This window comes from Pinus tabuliformis, chromosome X (assembly GCF_031772625.1).
Source record: "Pinus tabuliformis cultivar Carrire ecotype Pingquan chromosome X, CPIR1, whole genome shotgun sequence".
Lineage (NCBI taxonomy): Eukaryota > Viridiplantae > Streptophyta > Pinopsida > Pinales > Pinaceae > Pinus > Pinus tabuliformis.
The window spans coordinates 964,026,904-964,032,958 of record NC_142308.1 but is presented as its reverse complement, the minus strand read 5'-3'; positions in this window follow the sequence as shown (position 1 = coordinate 964,032,958).

Here is a 6,055-nt window from a genome sequence, read left to right as displayed (position 1 = left end):
AACGAAACCACCCACTCAAAAGAGGAAAAATAAGTAGTGAGAATCCCAACATGGATAAATGTGGCCTGGCTGTATATGCTAAAAGTAATGAAAATCATTGGTGTGTGGATAGTGGGTGCTCCAGACATATTACAGGGGACAAAAGGAAGTTCGTCTCATTGAGCACAAAGGAAGGAAATGTGTCCTTTGGAAGTGGATCTACCAGAATTGCGGGAACAGGAACTGCTACTCTTATCAATGGAAAAGGAAAAGCTCAAGATGCTCTGCTAGTAGACGGGCTCAAACACAACCTCCTGAGTGTCAGCCAAATCTGTGATTAAAGACATAATGTTGTCTTTGGCACCAAAGACTGTGAAATAAGGAACTCTTCCTCAGGGGAACTTGTGGCGAAAGGGGTTAGAACACCAGACAATATTTACATTCTAGACAAGATTCAAGAAAATAAATGCTACATGAGTCAGACAGATGAAAGTTGGTTGTGGCATAAGTGACTTGGACATACAAGCTTCGAAAATCTGATCAATATCAGCAAGATTAAAGCTATACGAGACATCCCAAGGCTATTCAAACCAAATCAAGGAGTATGTGGTCCATGTCAACATGGAAAGCAAACCAGAACCAGCCACAAGACCAAGGAGCTCTCTACATCAAAGCCCTTGGAGATCATCCATGCTGATTTATGTGGACCAACCAGAAATCAGGCACTCCAAGGAGAAAGGTACTTTGTTTTATTTGTTGATGACTATACTAGAATGATGTGGATATATTTTATAAAATATAAATATGAAACATTTGAGTGTTTTAAGAATCTAAAAGCACTTATAGAAAATGAAAAGGACTCAAAAATTAAGTGCCTTGAAACAGATAGAGGGGGATAATTCACATCAAAAGAATTTAATGAGTTCTGTAATATACATGGAATTAAAAGAGAATTCTTTGCTGCTAGAACACCCCAGAAAAATGGGGTAGTTGAAAGAAGAAACCGAACAATTCAAGAAATGGCAGGAACAATGTTATTAGTAGTAGACCTGCAACCAAAATTCTGGAGAGATCAGGAAAACTGTCTATACCTTGAATCGAACTCAATTAAGACCAAATTGTGAAAAACTCCTTATGAATTATGGAAAGGAAGACCCACTTCAGTAAAATATTTCAAGATATTTGGAAGCAAGTGCTTCATAAAAAACAATGATGGCTCATTAGGAAAGTTTGATTCTCGGGTTGATCAGGGGATATTCCTTGGATACTCTACACGGAGAAAAGCCTACAAGTGCTACAATTTTCGGCTAAGGAAAATAGTGGAAAGCAATGATGTAAAGATTGATGAAGACCTTCCAGAAAAATAAATTGAAGAACATGAAGATGATCCTCTCATTGAAGAAGAAGAACCCGAAGAAGAAGAAATAGATCAGGAAGAAGAAGAAGAGGAAAAAGAACCACCTCATACCCCTTCAAAGATGAAGTTTCTCCAGAAATATCATCCAGAAGAACAGATTATTGGAAATAGAGATGAAGGGATGCAATCCCAAAGAAGGATGATAATTACACCAAAGAGAAACGTTATTGCTCTTCTATCCATGATAGAACCAGAAACATTTGCACAAGCAAGGATCCTCATTGGGTAAAAGCCATGGAAGAAGAAATGTCCCAAAGTGAGAAGAACAAGACATGGGAGCTGGTACCTCGTCCAAAGGACAAAAACATAATAGGAACCAAGTGGGTATTCAAAAATAAAATGAATGAAGATGGATAAGTTATCAAAAACAAGGCAAGGCTTGTCTGCAAAGGCTATTCACAAATTGAAGGAATTGACTTTGAAGAGACATTTGCACCAGTAGCTCATATGAAGCTATCAGGAATGTTCTTGGCATTTGCTTGCTCAAAAGGATTCAAAATCTATCAAATGGACGTAAAATCAACATTTCTGAATGGGGAACTCAAGGAAGAAGTCTACATGGAGAAACCAGAAGGGCTTGATCTAACGGAAGGAAAAGACTTAGTCTGTAAGCTAAAAAAGGCATTATATGGGTTGAAACAAGCTCCCATAGCTTGGTATGCAAGGTTGGATCACTATCTACAACAACAAGGCTTCAAGAAGGGAGTGGCAGGAAGTAATCTCTACATAAAGACGGATGAAGGTAAGTTACTAGTCACACTTGTTTATGTTGATGATCTAATTTTTGCTACCAATAATGATGAAATCAGCCATGAATTTTCTCAAAACATGTCAAGAGAATTCGAGATGTCAATGATAGGAGAGTTATCTCACTTCCTTGAACTACAAGTATCTCAAACCAAAGCAAGATTGTTTATATCTCAAGCCAAATATCTTAAAGACATGCTTAAAAGATATGGAATGGAAGATTGTGCACCCATGAGCACACCTATGACCACAAATTGCAATTTGAGAAAAAATGATGACTCCCCTCCAGCACATGCAACTCATCACAGGTCAATAATTGGAGCCCTTTTGTACTTACCTGCTACAAGACTCGACATAATGCAGGCAGTAGGAATGGTGGGAAGATTTCAATTTGCTCCTAAACAATCCCATTTGTTAGCTGTAAAAAGAATTCTCAGATACCTGAAAGGAACTCCTGACTTCGGTCTTTGGTACCCTAAGAGCTCAACAATGATTCTAACTGCATACACCAATGCTGATTGGGCCGGAAGTGTAGATGATCAGAAAAGTACTAGTGGAAATGCATTCTTCCTGGGAGACTGTTTAGTATCTTGGCTCAGCAAAAAACAGACATCCATATCATTATCCACAGCCGAAGCCAAGTATACAGTTGCAGCAGACTGTTGTACTCAAATACTATGGATGAAGGAATCTCTAAAAGATGTCAACATAGGTGCAGATCAACCAATTACCATCTATTGTGATAGAACAAGTGCCATTAGTCTCAGCAAAAATCTAGTGATGCACTCAAAGACCAAACATATACCAATCAAGTATCATTTCCTTCATGAACAAGTAGCTGAACAAAACATCATCTTGGAATATATCAATACTAAGGAGCAGATAGCTGATATTTTCACAAAACCTCTTCCTCGAGAAGCATTTGAACATCTTCGTCAAAAGATGGGGGTTATTTCTTTAGCATCACTCAAGTTCATTCATAAAGATGTTGCAGGACAGGGGGAGCAGTTCTACAGGGGGAGCAGTTCGACAAGGGGAGTCCGTATGCATTCCTTTGCCATTGATGTCAAAGGGGGAGAGAAGAAGAATATTGCCATCAATAACAAAGGGGGAGATTGTTGACATAGATTGTCATTGATGTCAATATGGAAATATTCGAGGAGCCAAGAGGAGCAAACAGAGCCATCAGAGGAGCAAACAGAGCTATCGAAGGAGCCAAGAGGAGCAGACAGAGCCATCAGAGGAGCAAACAGAGCTATCAGAGGAGAAAAGAGCAGACAGAGCCATCAGAGGAGGCAAATAGAGCTATTGGGAGAAATATAGTGTATATGCATGCAAATACACTATTGGAGGCACAAACACAATATAGAGGCCAAATACACTATCAAAGGCGCAAAAACATACATATAGGCTATATACACTATCAGAGGCAGAAAAACTTATATATATTCATTTACACTATCGGAGGCGGAAGACTTAGTTATATTGGAATACACTATCAGAGACGAGAAAGATATATATATCGGCGATATGATAATCGGCGGTTTGGTTATGTGCCATCACCCCAAACCCCTGACAACGACATGTATGTGTGGACCCGATGGAACACATAAGTTCAGGTGCATAAATAGTGAAGTCCGCCAAAGTGTTTTGAAGCATGTTTTTAGTGTGTTTCAGCTTTTCGGGCTCTAAGCCTTGGCACGTTAAAACATGAAAATTTGCATTATATATATAAATATCATATAACTGTGATACATGCAGACCCATTGAAACAATGAAATATGATTTAATATCATATCACATCCGCCCTATCGGTAATCACATATCGCAATACACAAAGGGTTGTCCTCCTACAAGCACCGATTGCGATGAATGTTGCGGACCCGATGCAACATTACAGTTTGGTCTATTGTTATGTTGCATCTGACATATCGCAAGTGCTTAAGGCCTTGCACCTCTGAAAGCACCGATTACGATATACGCTGCGGACCCGATAAAGTTATAAATGTAGGCGTAATAAATTTGAAGTCCGCCCTTTGTCATTTTTTCATATATTCTAGTGTATTACATTTGCGACCATAAAAAGGTGGGCTCGCATTACCTGAGCATCCAGCCCTCCACCATTGATCATCCCTTTGTAGATCCAACGGTCTACATATATTTTGGGTGGACATATAGCTCGAGGAATACCCACCCGAAAAAGCGGTATCCTCTTCCTTCCCGCTGCTACATGTCGCTTGCCGAGTGGAATTGGAAGCCATCCGTTGAATACCAGTTCCCGCTTATGCCCCTTCTGAAATACCACTTGTGGTATAAGAATAATTGTATTGCGCGGGGTTTTTAGGCCAAAAGGCTTATGATAACAGTTCCGATAGTTCAGGAGGCCTGAACGAAAGACGATTGCGATTGTGATTGGGACGTGGCATGTGGGTCCATCCTGATTGGTACAGTCTCTACGTTAAACAATAAATTCCTATGTATGCCTATTATCATTAAAAGAAAAAGGGGCTCTGTTACAATTTTAACATGCAGCAGTGAGCATGAAGAGGCAGAGGAAACCATAACGACCGAAAAGCCAGGAAGCCGAAGTTTAGGTAGAGGCAGGAGAGGTAGGAGAGGCAGGAGAAGCAGGAGAATAGGAGTGAAGCAGAAGCTCAGCAGGCTTGGAGCAGAGAACTACAACAAAACAGTTTCTACTAGGTTAGGGTTGGAGCCCACAGGGTTGGAGCCTCAGAACTGAAAGGATTGGAATCCTTGGGAGTTGGTGCTCCTAAGTGCAGAACTATTGCCTTGGAAAAACAGAGTTGGTGCTCTGGAGGTTGGAGCCTCACAAAAGTCCAAGTTGGTGCTTGGCAACTGATTGCAACCATTTATATATTGTATTTATTTCATTGCACTATTTGTGTTAATAAAAGAATTTATTTCAGCTATCTATTTCTGTGTTCCATATATATGTTTTGGTGATAAAAAGAACAATTAAAAAGAAATATTGATTTAGCCCCCCCCTGCTCTCAGTATTTCCAACACACAATTGGGTGGGATCCACCCGCTATGTTCCATCCCGACACTACAAATTTTGCATTGTTATTGGAATCTCTAGGGTGAGCCCTTTGGGGTATTACCTCCAAGATGATGTTATCTTGGTCCTTCTCTCCCAGTCGTGTAGAATTGGGATTTAAATGCTTCCAACGGGGTATTTCCTCCAAGTGGGTTCCACCTATGGCTAATGGAATTGCTTTCAGTTGCTAATGTGTTGGCCATGACTACTTGGAGCTTCGTGTAGAGGTTGCACCAGCCTTGCCGCTGGGTTGGGTACTTAGGCCAACTTTGTCTATGCGCCAAAGGCTCACCCAAACACCTTTCAACTCTGCAATGATTTGACATGTTGGCACCAACTTTGACTGGCTCTATTTCATGATCCAGGAGGTCATTTTAAACTTCTGAATACCATTGAAAAACTCTTGCAGAGCACTTTCTGGCTGTGTGAGTTCAGTGTAGTCTTTGAGCTCATATTCTTCTTGGAAAAATGGCTTGAAACTTTGTTATTGTTTGCATCAGCCCTCCTGATCTCTTCTTTAAATTCCCCCTTGAATATACCTCGACCTTTCTTTGCCTTTTAATCCCATTTTGGTTTTCTAGAGTTTGTAATCCCTCCGTGCATACAAGAAGAAATCTTCTCTGGTGTATGAGATAATAAAAGGGAGGATGAGGAAGGTACAACAGTGGCCAATGTATGTTTAGTGAGTCCAACTTCTTCCAAAGTTTTTCCTAATGTTGAATTGATAAGAGTAGCCTTGCCAACATTTTTGGGTCACTTAAGCCTTATAATATTGTACATGTGGATATTATGTTATAGATCTCCAAGGATCAATTTTGTATGCCTTTGAAAATTCCCTTTGATAGCCATTTTCT